The 17900-nt window shown below is 49.3% G+C and overlaps 1 long non-coding RNA gene across 1 annotated transcript; it reads left to right on the forward strand.

Moving 5' to 3' along the window:
• Positions 1–271: 271 nt before the first annotated feature.
• On the forward strand, positions 272–17309 carry LOC146056837 (uncharacterized). Its single transcript, XR_014469443.1, has 3 exons — positions 272–397; positions 15102–15170; positions 15703–17309. It is a non-coding gene; the product is annotated as an uncharacterized LOC146056837 (long non-coding RNA).
• The last annotated feature ends 591 nt before the right edge of the window (positions 17310–17900 follow it).

Consider the following 17900-nt stretch of genomic DNA (forward strand, 5'->3'; position numbering starts at 1 on the left):
CTGGATATTCCCAGGTACCATAGAGGGAGCCTTGGAGACCAAGAGTGGACCCGGCGGTGGACGGAGCGCACTAGCGCAGCAGCACTGTGTGACTGACAGGTAGTACTGTAGTGCCTCCCCCTCCTGCTATGAGGATTGGTCACCCAGGGGATGGAGGAGGGATCCGGGTTTATGCGTAGGCTGTCACTCACTGACCAACTCACTCACTGCTTCCGGAGGGACAGAGTAGGGGGGAGGAGGGGGGAGGGGAGAGAGAGGTTGCGCGGTTGGGTTTCCTCACTACGCAGTAATAGACTGCTGCTCCTCCATCTCCTGCTTCAGGCTCTGACCATTACCTACCTAACCTGCTGCTGTGTGCTGCACACTGCTGCCTCAGCCTGGTGCATCTATTTTGTTGGTGAGTTAGTATCCTAGTAGTATGCTGCAGAGGACAGAGAAGTTATTTCAGTGATGTGGGGCCTGGGAGCAGCAGTATGTATAATGTAGTATCATTGGTGCCTGGGGGACTGGTTTAAAATGGGCCATTTGTCCAATTGTCTTTGTCATATGTTTATTAATGCTGGTTGGGTGTGGGATTACATAGATGGGGAGGGGGGGGGCAGGGTAGCCCAAGTTGGTTACTGACTGTAGGTCGCTCAGGGGGAGGGCTGAGGAGTGGGTCATGCTGTGTCTCACGGGGGGGGGGGGGGGGGGGAGTAGATATGATCACTGGGGTAGAAGGGATAGCCCTTTCTACCCCCCATGATCAAATGTACAACCCCCCCCCCTCCCCCAGTGACATACAGCACCCACCCTGCTTCCCCACCCCAGTGACATGCACTACCTTAGGCATGTCCAAACTATGGCCCTTCAGCTGTTGTGAAACTACACATCCCAGCATGCCTTGCAATAGTTTTAGCATTCCCTATTAGCAAACTGTGGCAAGCCATGATGGGAATTGTAGTTTCACAACAGCAAGGGGTTAGTGTATTTCGCTGTGGAGGGGTTAGGGCTGGTGCTGTATGTTACTTGGGGGGAAGGAGCTACTGTAGTGGTTCCCAAACTTTTTTGAATCACGGCACCCTAGAGCATCAAAATATTTTCAAGGCACCCCTAGGCCAAATGCTTCTTATCGAGAAATTCAGAAAAAAAATGGAATGAAGTGCATTGTGTTTATACAGATGTAGCCATCCTCATCTAGCCCTTTAATAGGATTAAGTAAGTAATGGGATTACTCTGCTTATCCCGCACTGTATTGTTCTATGTATTGTGTTGCAGCTGAGAACAAATAGGCCTTGGTGAACCATGGCTATCCAGAGATGGCTAGATGAGGATGGCTCCATCTGTATGTCACAGTTATCTTGTGAGGGACAGGATTTGCTTCTATTTGTCCACATATATTATGATTGGCAGCCACAAGCACTGGTTTTGCCTGGTACATTGACCATAAATAAAATGAATTGATCTTGGTCCACCAACCCAAGGCACCCCAGGGTGCCTAGGCACACAGTTTGGGAACCACTGAGCTAGTGTATATGATCACTGGGTGTAGAGAGGGACAACTTGTCCTTCATTAGATCGCAGTGTTGTCTGCTCCACTCACTGTTTACAATGTCATTGTCACCAGTCACCATTTTAATGAACATTTCCATAATTGTTCTTTTCATGTGTGAAAGTATTCCTTTGGTTCTGCTTATCCCAAAAGAACAAAAATGTTGTGCTTAAATATACATGTGCTGCTTTATTCCCATGTATGCTGTGTTGCTTTAGCACACCAAAATTTAGCATGTGATTGCAGAAAGCAGTGAGAGTAAAATATTGGTGGCAGCAGATCATGCTGTTTGGTGCGGCGCTTCGTTCGCACGGGGACCTATGTTAGAGGCTGGGGGTGGGGGGGGCAGCCATCTGACATCACTGGATGTCAGCTGCCCGCCCATTTCCTCCCCAGCGTGCACGCATATGTAAGGTTTCACAGAGCAACCTTACATATGCGTGCACATTCCACATCATTCGATGGTCGCCGACCATCGAATAATGTGGGTGTTCCCCCGCAGCATGCGAATGGATGTTTGTTAAGCATCTATTGGCAGCCTGTGCATGGGAACATTTGTGGTGGGAAAGGGGTAAGTTTGTCACGGTGTGGTGCACCTTAAGAGGAATTGATACGATACATAAAATATAGCTTTTATTGGAGATACATTAAAATTGCGAAATAGGACATACTACATAAAACATGTGACATAGACAAAGGTGAAGAATGTGCTTTAAAAGAAGGACACATACAGAGTCTCCCTGTGTACGTTGACTCCTAAATAATGCTGATGGTCCTTTGTTACTCACAATGTAATCACTCTATTAGTTACCAAATTGATGGCTCTGACCCAGGGCTGGGCAACCCCGGCCCTCCAGATGTTGATGAACTACACATCCCAGCATGCCTTGCATCAGTTTCAGCATGGCCACATAGCAAAACTAATGCAAAGCATCCTGGGATGTGTAGTTCATTAACATCTGGAGGGCCGGTGTTGTACAGCCAATATTATAGCAGGAGGCAGAGATGTGTGAGTACCATATTCAACTTGTTTATATATAGACTTGAATTGGTGCGGGGGCCTGTGCATCTAATGCTCTTAGTCAGTTTCTTTCAGTATACTAATTCAGTCATCTGCAATTCTTGAGTCACAGTGTGATAGAGCCACAGTGTGTGCACTATCCAAGATTGGCACTACACAAAATTGGTGCAATTTAGCAATTGAAGCAGCTGTATACACACTTTGCTCCGAGTGGGGGGATCAATATCCCTTCAATATCTCTATGGATTACCACTTCGGGCTAATGGTGCTTGCACTGTTGTGTGTTAGTGCAGAACAGTATCAAATCAAATTATTGTTTAGACGCTGTGGGGGACATTTACCAAAATGGATTCGTAGAAAAAAGGTGTATTCGTAGGCAGAAATACACCTTTTTTTTACGAATTTGTATTTTCGGGATTTACAATCCCAAAAATACAACAATTCGTAGTCCTAAAGATGGAACATTCGTATTACAATACGAATGTCCTACACCATCGATAGGATACGACAGAAATCACAATTCAAAAGAATGGTGATTCCTGATTTACTAAGCAGCCGTAATGACAATACGGCTGCTAAGTGGTGTGAAACACCCACGCAAATACGACAGGAAAATAGAACACCATTTTCCTGTTCTATTTGCGTTTTAGCCTGCACGGATCAGTCAGATCCGTGCAGGCTTCAGTGAAAAAAAAATAGAAAAATAAATAAATAAAAAAAAAAAAAACGGCGTGGGGTCCCCCCCACAGCTGTAACCAGCACCAGGCTGAAGGAGCCGGGGCCGGTAATTAAAACTTTAATACACACAAAGCCCTTACATACTGATACTTACCTTTTCTTCCGTAGGTATCCCTGGTCCTGTGTCGTCGTCTTCTGGTCCTGTGTCGTCTTCTGCCTCCATGTCGACCGTCGCTGTCGCCGTCCGGATCCGATGAAATCCATTTGGGAAGCTGTGGAAGGAAACCATACTCACCTGTCCCAGCGCGACGTAGTCCAGGTAAGTGTCTTGGCAAAAAAACAAACCGAACACCCCGAAACCAGCCGGACACGGAGACGCACGGTACTGTATGTACATCGTGCGGCTCCGCCTCCCGAATGCCGCTATTGGCCGCCTGCGGCCTAGCGGCTCCTGATTGGGCGCTAGGCCGCAAGGCGGCCAATAGCGGCATTCGGGAGGCGGAGCCGCACGATGTAAACAAACACCGTGCGTCTCCGTGTCCGGCTGGATTCGGGCTGTCGGTTTGTTGTTTTGCCAAGACACTTACCTGGACTACGTCGCGCTGGGACAGGTGAGTATGGTTTCCTTCCACAGCTTCCCAAATGGATTTCGTCGGATCCGGACGGCGACAGCGACGGTCGACATGGAGGCAGAAGACGACACAGGACCAGAAGACGACGACACAGGACCAGGGCTACCTACGGAAAGAAGATAGGTAAGTATCAGTATGTAAGGGCTTTGTGTGTATTAAAGTTTTATTTTAAACGTGTGTCAGTGTGTTTTGTGCCCTATTTTTTTAACTGTGGAACTACAAGTGCCAGCGGGCCCTTAAATGCCCAGCAGGCTGGGACTTGTGGTTCTCCAAGTCCCAGCTTGCTGGGGAGGCTTGCTGGCACTTGTAGTGCCACAGTAAAAAACAATAGTTTATCCTTATTTTTACACCATTTATCAGCCCGATGCCCACCGCCCAGGGGCATCGGGGATAGTACAAGGCTTCAGCCTGGTCAGGTAAGTCCTGGAGGGGGGGGACCCCTTCATTGGGGGGGTCCCCACTCCCCCAGGGCCCCTGGCCAGGCTGACTGGTCGGTAGGGTTAATGCTTTGGCTGGGGGGACTTGCATAAAAAGTCTCCCCACGGCTGTGGCATTACCCTGCTGGCTGGTTGTGCCTGGGACTGGTTCTTGAAATACGGGGGACCCCTAGTCATTTTGTCCCCCGTATTTTGGGAACCAGCCCCGGACCTGGAGCCTGGGGCTGGTTGTCAAAAATCGGGGAGCCCCTATTTGTCGGGTTCCCTGATTTTTAATTACCGGCCCGGCTCCTTCAGCCTGGTGCTGGTTACAGCTGTATGGGGGACCCCACGCCTTTTATTTTATTTATTTATTTTTCTATTTTTTTTTACACCATGCAGCCTGCACGGATCTGACTGATCCGTGCAGACTGCTAGAAATAATCCGTATTAGCAGCCGTATATACGGCCGCTAATACGAATTGTTACACCATCGGAGGGTTACAAAGCAGTCGTATCTGACTGCTTTGTAACTGACCCTCCGGAACACGAGTTTGCATACGACTTAAACAGTCGTATGCAACCGTAGGGAAAATACCAATACGAAAAACTAGGTTTTTCATATTGGTAAATTTCCCCCTGTGAGTGGGTTTTACATTTGAGTCCTAAACGGACTGATACCTCAGCAATATGCCGCAGTCTATATGCCGCTCACAGTGGGTGCTGGATTCTTAAGTAGCTTACTATAAAGGCATTGTTGCCAGTGATCGCGAAAAAAAAAATGTGGGTCCCTGGGACCCCTCACTTACAAAAATCGGGGGTCCTACCTGACCTTTTCTGGGTCCCAGCGGAATAAAGCCTCCTCTCTCCTCCCCCCGTTATGCCCATTATGCCACACACCATTATGCCCATTACGCATTATGCCACACACTGTTATGCCCATTACGCTACAAAGTTATGCACATTGCGCATTATGCCACACCATTATACACATTCCAAAACATGCCACACAACATAATGCCCAGTACATATTGTGCCGCACACCATAATGCCCCAGTACTCTTATACATTCTGTAATATATATTGCACCATCTCTGAAAGTGGGCACCCAGCCTTCCCCTGGGACCCTTAGTGCTGCATATACTACAGCAGACAGGTGTGCAGACTCACTTATCCAGTCTGGCCAGCCGGTTCTCCTCTGTGTCATTACTCCAGGCTCTTCTTCACTCACTTGGAGGCAGTGGTGCAAGTAGAAAAAAAGGCTCAGTGGTACTGTGCTGTGCGCCGAAGGGCGTGGTCATATGACAAGGGGGAGTGGCTACATGACAAAAACTTTATGCCACAGTGCTAGGTATGCCCCCAGTGCCAAAACATATATGCCCCCCAGTGCTAGTTATGCCCCGAGTGCTAGTTATGCCCCCAGTGACAGATATGCCCCCCCCAGTGCCAGTTATGCCCCCAGTGCCAGATATGCCCCCACAATGCCACACATATGCCCCCCACAGTGCTAGTTATGCCCCCAGTGCCAGATATGCCCCACAATGCCACACATATGCCCCCACAGTGCTAGTTAAGCCCCCAGTGCCAGATATGCCTCCCACAGTACTATTTATGCCCCCAGTGCCAGATATGCCCCCCCCACAGTGCTAGTTAAGCCCCCAGTGCCAGATATACCCCCACAATGCCACACATGCCCCCACAGTGCCACACATATGCCCCCACAGTGCCAGAAGCCAGCAGCAGCAGAAGTAACTCACCCTTCTGGTGTTTCCTCTCCTCTCCTTCCCCGCCGCTGCTGCTTCTTCCGGGGACAGGGGAGCGCATCGCGCGTCTCTCCTTCCCCAGCTTCACTGTGTCCGGGCCGCCAGCCAATCATACCTCGCGGGCTGGCTCCTGATTGGCTGCCAGCCCGCAAGCTATGATTGGCTGAGAGCCCAGTGACACAGGGAGGGGAAGGAGAGATGCGCGATGCGCTCCCCTCGGCTCCAATTGCAGCAGTGGCGGGGTGGCTGAGACCCACTGCTCAGACCCTGCCTCTCACACTGCTGCTGCTGATCTCCGGCACCAGGCGGTCAATCCAGACAAAGCGCGTCCTGGGGGACCCACCCCTTTTATAAAAGTGAGTCCCTGGTCTTTGATTTAGGGTAAAATACGCGCTATAGCGCATATTTGCAAACCCTGGTTGCGTGATATCTCAAGGCGGCCAATAGCGGCATTCGGGAGGCGGAGCCGCACGATGTAAACAAACACCGTGCGGCTCCCTGCTTTCCGGCTGGATTCGGGTGTCGGTTTGTTTTTTTGCCAAGACACTTACCTGGACTACGTCGCGCTGGGACAGGTGAGTATGGTTTCCTTCCACAGCTTCCTCCATGGATTTCGTCGGACTCCGGACCACCGACAGCGAGGACGACAAGGACCAGAAGACGACACAGGAGGACCAGAAGACGACACAGGACCAGGGCTACCTACGGAAAGAAGATAGGTAAGTATTAGTATGTGTGGGCTTTGTATGTATTAAAATTTTATTTTAAAAGTGTGTCAGTGTGTTTTGTGTACTATTTTTTTAACTGTGGAACTACAAGTGCCAGCGGGCCCTTTAATGCCCAGCAGGCTGGGACTTGTGGTTCTCCAAGTCCCAGCTTGCTGGGGAGGCTTGCTGGCACTTGTAGTGCCACAGTAAAAAACAATAGATTATTCTTTTTTTTACACCATAATCACCGCCCAGGGGCATCGGGGACAGTAACAGGCTTCAGCCTGGTCAGGTAAGTCCTGGAGGGGGGGACCCCTTCATTGGGGGGGTCCCCACTCCCCCAGGGCCCCTGGCCAGGCTGACCGGTCAGGGGGTTAATGTTTTGGCCGGGGGGACTTGTATAAAAAGTCTCCCCCCGGCTGTGACATTACCCTGCTGGCTGGTTGTGCCTGGGACTGGTTCTTGAAATACGGGGGACCCCTAGTCATTTTGTCCCCCGTATTTTGGAAACCAGCCCTGGAGCCTGGGGCTGGTTGTTAAAAATCGGGGAACCCCTATTTGTCGGGTTCCCTGATTTTTAATTACCGGCCCCGACTCCGTCAGCCTGGTGCTGGTTATGGCTGTGGGGGGGACCCCACGCCGTTTTTTTTTTTTATTTATTTATTTTTCTATTTTTTTTTACACTCTGCAGTCTGCACGGATCTGACTGATCCGTGCAGACTGCTAGAAATAATTTGTATTAGCAGCCGTATATACGGGCGCTAATACGAATTGTTACACCATCGGAGGGTTACAAAGCAGTCGTATCTGACTGCTTTGTAATTTCCCCTCCGGAACACGACTTTGCATACGACTAAAACAGTCGTATGCAGTCGGAGGGGAAATACCAATACGAAAAACTAGGTTTTTCATATTGGTAAATTTCCCCCGAAGTTACTATTGTGTGACCACACTCCTTCCTTGTGAGACCATTATCCCTTTATTGGAGGTGGGGCAAAATTCCCTGGCACTGGTCTAGGCTCTGCCTAATGAGGAGCAGGGTTCGGTGTTATGGGAAAGGAGTTCCACCACCTCTCCAGTATCACTTTAAGCCCTGCTTACCCCACTGCTTCATTTATGGATGCTAATCCTGAAGCTGAGGTGACACAACAATTCAATACATGAGTTAGACAGACTCCCAGTAGTGCTTTGCATAGGAGGCTAAAGGCCCCCATACATTAGTCCGACTTGTCCTAGGGACAAGTCGGACCTGATTTCCCCTGCAGCTCCCCGGGAGGGGGAAGCACGATTAGGCACTTGATGTGCCAAGGTTTGCATATGATAAATCTCATGGATTTATCATATGCAGTCCCCGGGGAGCTGCAGGAGGAGGGAGTTGTGCGGGGGACGGCAGCGGGATGCCGGCTAATTGAGAGCCCAGCAGGGAGAGGCTACATAGGGACCCGGGCAGGAGGAAGCTGTTGCGGTGGGGTGACAGCGGGAGGCGAGCAGGGAGAACTTGATGACATGCCGGGCAGCGCCGCAGCGGCATTTGCCGGGAGGAGCAGATAACTTGGGGGAAAAAAACGCCCATAGAGATGACTAGCAAGCCATTGATTGGCTGAGACCTCTCTCAGCCAATCGCTGATTGGCTGAGAGAGGTCTCAGCCAATCAATGGCTTGCTAGTCATCTCTATGGGCGTTTTTTTTTTAAGTTATCTGTTTCTCCCGGCTCCCGCTGCTGCGGCGCTGCCCGGCAGCCAGCGTCATGTCATCAAGTTCTCCCTGCTTGTCTCTTGCTGTCATCCCACCGCAACAGCTTCCTCCAGCCCGGCGCCATATGCAGCCTCCCCCTGCTTGGCTCTCTATAGCCGGCATCCCCCGCCCGCTGCTGTCCCTCGCACGGCTCCGGGGCTGGGCTGCACATAAGATTTGGCAAATCTTATGTGCAGCCCGTCCGACTCCCCGATCCGATGCGCACGGGACCGCGGATCGGAGGGGATGTCTACAAGTGCGATTTGGGCCGATTTCACTGCCCGATTCATCCGAATCGGGTGAAATCGTTCCCATATCGCCTTTACTCACACACAGCCTGGAGAATGGGGGCGGGGCAAAGCCAGTAAGAGAAGAAATAAGGAGCAGTGGGGAAAGCCAGTACTGATTGGTCAGTACTCGTGAGAGCTCTCTCCCCCTCTGCACAAGTGCTGCTGCTGGCAGACGTGCAGATGCTGTGTCTTGGAGCTCTGCCCGGGCTGGCTCTACTGGCACTGCGCGTAAGCCGGCAATCAGTGACAGGAGGAGGGTGCAGTCTGGGCTGACCAGTCTGCGGCAGTGATCACCCTATTTGCATCCCTGCCTGATTGGACGGCTGATCCGTCGCTTGGAAGCCACTGCCAGTGCAGCCACAGTCCATCACTGCTCAGCAGTTCAACGGGTGTCAGTTTGTGAGTTTGGAGTGAGCAGCCAGTTGGGCTGTACTGTGTATCAGGCAACATCAATTCGTTAATGAATTCATCATGCTGGCCCTGCCTGCCAGTGCCACTTCCCAAAGCACTATCCCGGCGTCTGTAATATGCTTGTGTCTGGCGTCGATCTCAAATAATTGGGGGATGCGGAGGGGGGGCTGCAAGCTGCCCCCTGTTCTGACGACCCTGACCCAACCCCACTCTCACACCTACACCACCGACATACAACACACCCCTATACCTACACGGCAGGACAATGACCCTGCCAGCACCCAGCCCTGACAATAAAACACAGACCTGCACAGCGGGACAGTCACCCCAGCAGTCCAGCTCCATGAGCCCTTCACCGCTCGTTGTAGCTCAGCCGCTGTCTCAGTGAGTCAGTGGGACACTCACACTGCGACCATTGCACACATCCCTCCATCCAGCATGCGCTGTGGAGGGGTGTCAGTCAATCAGGCCGGGTGGGCGGATGTTGGGGCTGCAAGGCAGCGCTAGAACATTTCCGGACATTTTATAGGTGCTTTGGGCCCCTACCATTTTGGGGCCCCTGGGCAACTGTCCTTCAAGCCCATACGTTAAGACGGCCCTGGGTTGGTCCCCTCTCTGAGGAGGACTGGGAGATGGGTTTGGGCAGCCCGCTTCTATCAACTACAACCTCTAGATTCCAGCAGATACAGTTATACCTACTACATAGAGTATACTTAACCCCTGTTAGGCTTTTTAAGATGGGAGGTAGGGTGGATTCAAATTGTCCTAAGTGCAGCGCACCGAGTGGCACCTTTTTGCACCTACTGTGGGATTGTCCTGTAATTTCGGCATTCTGGCAGGAAGCAATAGACACAATGGTAGCCACGGTCATCCCAAGGGATGTGTTTACTCCAAGGCTATGTACTTTGTCAATATGGGCAGAAGACATACTAGAACAGTGGTGGCCAACCTGTGGCTCTTGAGCCTCATGCGGCTCTCCCCCTTGTAAAGTGCGGCTCCTGCTGCCCGCTGCCCACCGTCTGTCCCAGTCCCCCCTGCCGCCGGTTCCCTGAATCCCTTCTCCTTCTGAGGGGAGGAGAGTGCACATAGCGTATCTCTCCTACCCCTTACTGTGCATCCTTGTGACTGGGCCGTCCGCCAATCAGAGCTCGTGGGCCAGCGAGCTTTGATTGGTGGGCGGCCCAGTCACAGGGAAGTGAGGGGGAAGGAGACGCGCGGTGTGCTGTGCTCTCCTCCCATCAGTGACATGACAGGAGGACTGCAGGGGGACACCAGACTGTCCTCTCCCTGCCTGGCAGCAGCAACAACAATGGTGAGTGCTGCTGCTGGGAAATTTGCACTGTGGGGGCATAGCAGTTTGTGGCACTGTGGGGGCATAGCAGTTTGTGGCACTGTGGGGACATAGCAGTTTGTGGCACTGTGGGGGCATAGCAGTTTGTGGCACTGTGGGGGCATACCAGATTTTTGGCACTGTGGGGGCATACACGGCACCGTGTGGTGCATACCTGGCACCGTGGGGGGCATATGTGTATCTGACACTATTGCGGGCATATGTATATATGGCACTGCACTATTGGAGGCATATTTGTATCACACCCACCCAAGGGGTCAAAATAGACTACGCCCCTTTTTTTGGCGCATGCGCCTTCGGCGCACGCATGATGTCGGCTCTTTAGCTTGACTACCGATATTTTTCGGCTCTTTACCTCTGACTGGTTGGCTACCCCTGTACTAGAAGAACCCACCCAAAGTTATGTTACTCAGTTATGGTACCTTGATAAAAGTTTGCATTGCCAGGTCATGGTTGGCCTCAAGCGGCCCTACATGGAGAGAATGGATATCATTGTCCAATGAGGTGGCACTAAATTAAAAAATTCTCTATCTCTCTAGAGGTTCTGAGAAAAAATATCATGCCATATGGAACAAATGACTAGACTCCCCCTTCGTGCACCAGGGTTAACTCCCCGGTGGACAACCTGGGTCTCCCCTCATTGCTATCCTGGGGCATGCATGCCCTTGCTGTGTTAGAGAGTTCTGGGTTTCCATATTAAACCTATATAAATGCATGTCTGTTGGCATGTATGCATCCCTGCCGTTTCCCCACCTCGTGCAGAGCCTACTCATTAAGCGAGAAGTGCCTTGATCGGGCTGCGAAAGAGCTACACAACAACCTTAATGCGATGTATCACAACATGTTTTTCTCTTTCCTCCAGTCTGGTGACACAGCTTACGATGGGATGTAGGAGGGTCCGCCAGGAGCCAGGCACCTATGCTTCTAATTCTTTGGGAGCAGGCTCCTCCCTACTGCATCCCATAATGCTTCAGTTAGTTTTAGGTGCCCACAGGAGTGGGTGCTATGCTTTGCAGCTGCGCTGCAGCTGCGTTTTTTTCTTTGGTTTTTAATTTTTTTTTTTCAGATTAGTTAGGCTTTTTATTATTTTATTAATGCACTAGCTAGAGCAGGTTTGCCAGTGTGTCGCTTGTCACAGAAGTGCATACACACTGAGAGCGCAGCAGAGGCTGACAGAAGCGCGTCCTGTCAGCTCTCTGTGTGCAGAGGGACACCTTTTTATTCCCTCTGCTCAGCGCTTAGTCTCTTTAGGATAGAGGCTTTCCTGGGCCCCGGGGGTGTCCTAACCGGCTCCTTGCAGAAGGGGATCGTGGGGGACGGACCCCCCGCGATGGCGCCCGCCATCTTGAAGGGTTTAGGGACGGAAATCCCGCCAGGGAAGTGAAGTCCCTTACAGGAGTCCAGCGCTGCTGGACAACTCTATTGTGGTCCCATTGAGGGAGGTACAAGGAGGTGAGAGAGAGACAATGCGGGAGCGGCCGAGGGGGGAGAAAAGCACCAGATGGGCTGGTCTCCCTGCTGAGGCAGAGACTTGGTCTCTTCCTGCACTGTGTTTGGCGCCTTTTTCACCGTGCTGCGGAGCTAACAGGGTGATTTTACACAGACTACAGTCTCTTCTCAGAAGCGCTTCCCTTGCTGATCGCTGACAGGATTACCAGCTCAGATAAGTACTCTGATACATTGCTCTGTGCGGTGCCTGTTCATTTTGCATTGTGTTTAGATACATGGCTGAGGGTTTTACTTCTGCTGCTGTGGAGGAGGGAGCGCTGGACATGTTTATTTACTGTAAAAAGTGTGATGCTAAATTTACATGTGAACATGAGGATCAGGGGGATTTATACCCGTCCTGTGAGGCTGTTCCCTGTGGGTCACGCGCCCCCAGACCAGAGATAGCTGAACCTGCGTGGGCATTGGCTCTGGGCAGGTCTATGAATGCTCTTACTGAGGCTTTGAATAGGCAGAAGGATTCTTTGATAGGGTCTCCTGGCCATTTTACATCGTCTCAGGTGTCTGGGGGGTCACTTACCCTGGCTCAGGGGGACCCCATTTTGCTGCAGGCTATGCAGGATACTTCCCAGGGGGTTCATAAAATGACTGCCCTGATGGAGCAGTTTACTAAATCCTCTGATGAGAGTGTGCTTAGGCACCCTGTGTCTACACCACCAATTATGGGTGTGATGAGAACTGGAGTTGGGACATCAGTGAGGAAGCTGAGGCGTTAACTTCAGGTATTGAGGATTTGATTGTGGCTGTTAAGCAGACTTTGAATCTTACAGGAGGAAAATACTCCTGTCTCTTGTGTGTTTAAAAAGAGTCGCAGGGACCCTGTATGTTTCCCCTCAGATGAGGGAATGTCATCTCTTTTAAATGAGGCAGGAAAGACTCCTGATAAGAAATTGTTGATAGCAAAAAGGTATGCTAATATGTACCCTGTGCCAGAGGAGCATACCAAATTATGGGAAAAAGGTCCAAGGGGGTGCTGCCTTTAAGGACCCAGTGAACAAAAAAGTGGAAGGCTGTTTGAAGGCTATTTTTGAAGGCGTGGGTTATACCTTGAGACCCATTATTGCATCTGCCTGGGTCACAAAAGCCATGATCAAGTGGGCGGAGGAGCTTGCTGGGCTGCTCCACCAAAACTCAGAGGCTTTTATTCTGGCAGAGAAATTGAGATCTGCCGCAGAGTATGTCTGTGAGGCTGGTGAGGAAGGAGCTAAAATGGCGTCCGGAGTGTCTGAAATCTCAGTGTCTGCTAGAAGGGCTCTTTGGCTCAAAGCTTGGGAAGCTGATAGTGAGTCTAAGAAGTCCCTGGAACGCTTTCCATTTTCTTTCAAAAGAGAGTGGTTCTGTTGCCGGAGGTACAAACCTTTTTACAGGGTGTGGCCAGGATTAAGCCTCCTTACAGGCAGCCAGTTGCACCATGGGACTTATCTCTTGTTTTGTCCATGCTGCAGAAACCTCCTTTTGAGCCACTGAGATCGGCTGATCTCAAGTACCTTACCTGGAAGCTTACTTTTTTATTGGCCATTGCCTCGGCTAGGCGTGTGTCAGAATTGGGTTCCTTGTCTTGCAAGTCACCATTTTTGATTTTTCATGATGACAGGGCTGTACTTAGGAAAGTACCAAAATTCTTACCTAAAGTGGTTTCCTCTTTTCATTTGAATCAGGACATTGTGCTCCCAGTTTTTTCCCCGCCTGAGGGAACGAGGAATAGGGACCGTTTGAAAAAGTTGGATGTGGTTCACGCATTGCGAATCTATATCAGTAAAGGATGTTCGCAAATCAGATTTGCTGTTGGTTTTGTACGATGTACATAAGCTTGGGTGGCCTGCTTCAAAGCAGACTATAGCCCGCTGGTTGAGATCAACTATTGCATTTGCCTACTGTAAGGCAGGTAGACCTGTGCCATCTCATATAAACGCCCATACTACAAGGTCAGTGGCTTCTTCGTGGGCGGTGAGGCATGGGGCCACAGCGGAGCAGCTGTGCAGGGCAGCCACCTGGTCCTCTGTTCACACCTTTACAAAATTCTACAGGTTTCATGAGTTTGCGTCGGAGGACGCTTCATTTGGACGGGCAGTGATGAGAACTGGCAGTCTGAGCGTACCCTCCCAAAGGACCGTCTCGTGAACGTCCCATCGTAAGCTTTGTCACCGGACTGGACGAAAGAGAAAAGGGGATTTTTGTAAGAACTTACCATTTGAACCCCTTTCTCTGAGTCCAGTCTGGTGACACAGCGACCCTCCCTAACGCTCAGTAAGTTGTACCGTTCATGGTTGCCATGTTATTTTTTATAAGTTGCATATATGATGTTCAGGCATTGTACTGAGTTATGTATCCTAGTGTGCTGTTGGGATGCAGTAGGGAGGAGCCTGCTCCCAAAGAATTAGAAGCATAGGTGCCTGGCTCCTGGCGGACCCTCCTACATCCCAAGGTTAGCTGTGTCACCGGACTGGACTCAGAGAAAGGGGTTTGAACGGTAAGTTCTTACAAAAATCCCCTTATTTAATCCATATATGCATAAGTTTATAATCACAATGTTTTTTTACATATATACCTCTGTCTAATGGAAATGATTGTTTGAAACACAAGCAAATTTGTTATATGCATTATTAGTCCTTGACTCTAATTGTTTTTTTTGTTTATGTAAGCATTACAAGCTTCAATAAGAAATATTGAATTAAATAAATAAAAAAGTGTTGTTGTGGAACTACAGATCCCAGCAAGGTGTGCACATGTTAATGAAATCAGTCCCAAACAATTGTGTACCTTATGATTCACTGCTGATCAGTATGCATCCAGAACTGCAGGTCTGCTTATAATTATTACATAGTATTGTGCTGATGTATTGTTGTTCAACAATATTCTGAATCTTGTGCAGTCCAACTATTTTGGATGAATCCCTTTTTTGTTATAAAAATAAATGCAAAAAGCATCCACCAAAAATTGATCAAACAAAATAGTAAAACAAAAAACATGAAATTTTTTTTTGTCATGCCAGTTGATTGCCGCAATTAATTTACAGCAAAATACAATGCAATTTTAACACTGTTTGCTAATTTATTTGCAGATCAAACTACACGATGTCATCCAGCTGGCAACAACCCCCCTCGTGGACACGTGCCACCAGAGCGAGCTAGTGAGCATATTTACAAATACACACAAACGCACTATTCTAACCCATAAAAACATTTGTCTGCCAGACACAAAACCAAATCCAGCAGACCTGACGCCTGTGAATAACAAACCAATCATCTAAATCTGTACACCATACAAAACACACGGTGAAGGAAAAATCCCTATACATGCTGCGGGCCTGCTATTGGCCACTAATTATGTCCCTTGAAAAATGGTAGAAGTAAAAAAAAAATTTAGGGGTAAACATGCACATTATACATGATGGGCCAGATGCATGAAACATTTTTTGGTAACATGATGAGCAATACTCATAGGAGAAACCACACACCAGAACAACACAATAATTGTTAATCAAGTACATACAGTACATCACTATAACTATCCATCACATACAGTATATGGACCATTTTTAAAAAAAAAAAACCCACAAGGAGTGTTGTCAAAGAACATTGGTAAACATTGATCAACATTTCACTACACCATAAAACTCCACAGCAGTATTGCAGCATTTACCAATTTGCAAATATTCACAGGAACATCTCAAGAACTGGTACATCAGGAAGAGGTTACACATCCTGACCCACCAATGCTGGAGTTACGAGGCAGAGGATATCCCTACTGAGCCAGCCAGCACAGCAAGGCAAAGAAGTACCCACCATGTACACCATTCCCCACTTCCAGGCCCTTACTCTACTGCCCCTACAGGCCCTGCAACCCCTACTACAGATGAGCTGGCCAGATCCTTGCATTCCTTGCGATGTCTGTACTGTGGTGTGTGGGGGGGTCTCCTCTCTGCCGCCTCCTGCTGCCTTCACGCCGGGGACAGCTAACAGGCTGTCCCTGGCGCCTCCTCCTCCCCCTGCAGCCGGAAGGACGTCCGGCTGCGTTTCTAGGGGGAGAAAGGGCTTACCTTCCAGGGTCCAGGAGGACCTGCAAGAAGGTAAGCCCAAGGGAGGAGGAGAGGGGGGGCGGGTATCGCAATTACAGTTGATGAGTACGCTTGGTATATTTATCTATAATATTCCTTTTCACTGTAATTCTTTCTACGTATCTGACATTGGGTTTTGTGGCTAAAAAAAGAATGGCAGGCAGTATCGACACTCGCCCTGGAGACATTACTCGGGCCCTTAGGACCCAATATTACTGCATTAGTGCCCAAACTGAGACCATTTGCAGTTGGGATGTATTCAAATACATTGCCGCCTGCCCACCGCGATGTCAGCACATATGTACTAACATATATGGCTGGCATTGCGGTGCGGTAACTGAGACCCCCCGCGATACCTGTACTGTGGTGTGCGGGGGGTCTCCTCTCTGCCGCCTCCTGTTGCCTTCGGCTCCTCCTCCTCCCCCCTGCAGCCGGAAGGATGTCCGGCTGCGTTGCTAGGGGGAGAAAGGGCTTACCTTCCAGGGTCCAGGAGGACCTGCAAGAAGGTAAGCCCAAGGGAGCAGGAGAGAGGGGATTGGCGGGGGGCGAGAAGAAGCCCAAAGGCTGTGCACTGCTGCTGCAAGGTGGTGGTCAGGTTCATCAAGCAGCAATGTTAGGACATCTGTGACTGCTGTACTTCCAACACCAGATACTGGTCAATATGGTGGTTACTTGTGACAGTTGACCCCCACAAAGTGACAGACGCTTCCCAGACACCCTGGGAACATCTCTTGGAAAACTCTGGCAGTGTACTTCTGCTTAACGGAGAAGTGGAATTTGTAGCAGCTGTGCTAGGACTAGTTGGATTCTGCATAATGGATCGCATGACAGCAGATTGGAGCTTCTGGGGAGAGCTGGCTGTGTCTGTCCTATGCGCAGTGGACGGTTTTGCCACATTTGCCATGGCCATGACAACATCTATCTGGGTGGCCTTTGCTGGCTACATTGTATTTAAGATATCCTATATGATCAGCAACACAATAATAATGCTGAACATCGCTGTGACGGTCACTAGGAGCAGATACGCTTTTATATTTGGGATGAACAACTTAATATCCACTCTGCTGAATGAACTTGTGACTCTCCTAAAAACTGGTCTCAATCTGGGGATCTACAATCAGTTTGTAGCCTAATTTTTTTTATTTTTTTTATTTAGATTTTTATTTATTGTCACATATCAAAACACACAATAAAAAATGTAAGCATTTGTTATGACTGTTTGGTTTGTTCTTTTTTTGGGGGGAAAGGATACAGAATAAAGATAGGGGGAAGGGGGGGTACGGAGACAATGCTGTAATACAATACAAAAATACAATGCAATATAATTACCATAATCAGAGAATAAATACAATATTCATACCCTATGTTGCTGAATTCCACCCAAGATAGAAATATCTTAGATGCGGAAGGTGATGGCGGTGTACTCTAAGACAAGCCAGCTGTTTTGAATTCAAAGTGAGATTGCACCGCTGCCTCAATCTCTGTAAGACTAGTAATATTAACAGTCCTCCAGTTACGAGCTAGTAGGCGTTTGGTAGAGGACAATATATGGCCAATTACGTATTTATCCGAAGATGGGGTGGTGTCTGGGAGAATATGGAACAATGCAATTTTCGATTGTGGGGCGATAGTCTCATGTAATATAGTGGAGATGAGTCGGAAAATTTGACTCCATAAATGAGTCAGCAAAGGGCAAGACCAGAATATGTGGTATATTGATCCCACTCCTCCACATTTACGCAAACAGGAACAAGGGTTTGTGTAGCTTATTTTATGAAGGAGGGTGGGAGTCACATACAACCT

Source organism: Crinia signifera, unplaced genomic scaffold (assembly GCF_055691185.1).
Source record: "Crinia signifera unplaced genomic scaffold, ASM5569118v1 HAP2_SCAFFOLD_97, whole genome shotgun sequence".
Lineage (NCBI taxonomy): Eukaryota > Metazoa > Chordata > Amphibia > Anura > Myobatrachidae > Crinia > Crinia signifera.